The following is a 653-nucleotide window of genomic DNA, read 5'->3' on the forward strand; positions in this document are numbered from 1 at the left end:
GGGGGAGCTCCCGGGCCTCCCCCGCGCCAGAGCGCTGAGTGCCCAGACTGGGGCGCCAGGACCTCCCGGTGCGGGACCTGCGGGCACAGGCGTGGGGAGCCGGGAGGCGGCGATCAGGATGCGTGAGACTGGGCCGGGCCGGGGGGACTCCGGATCTGCCCGTCCGGGTGCCCTCGCGCGGGGCTTGTCCTCAGCTCGCCCTGTTGCTGTATCTCACGACCCGGACATGCCAGTCGTTGGGCATCCCGGCCAGCCCCACGGCCCGCCCCCGCCTCGCGCGGCTCCAGGCGATTCCTCCGGGCTGGGGGGAGGGGTGGCGTGTACATGTAAAATATGGTCATCATTGTTCGCTTCGCTCCTTTTCTTTCCGAGGAATCCCAGTGTGCTGTACCGATGTAACGAACTGATAGGCACACACCATGTATAGGGATGACTTCATCCCCGAAAGAACGCGGCCAACTCGCGGGGAAACGCAGTCGCCGGGAGACGCGCGAGGCATCGTGTGCAGCAGCAAGAGTGGAAGAAGAAACGCAGCTCGGGAAACCGCTTTCTGTCGTCATTAGCAAAAAGGGAATTCCGGCCGCAACAGGGGGATAAAGGGTGGGAGACTCGGGGTAGTGGTGCGGGGGGGCCGGGGAGGGATATGAATGATA

This window comes from Bison bison, unplaced genomic scaffold, assembly GCF_000754665.1.
Source record: "Bison bison bison isolate TAMUID 2011002044 unplaced genomic scaffold, Bison_UMD1.0 scf7180017864317, whole genome shotgun sequence".
NCBI lineage: Eukaryota > Metazoa > Chordata > Mammalia > Artiodactyla > Bovidae > Bison > Bison bison.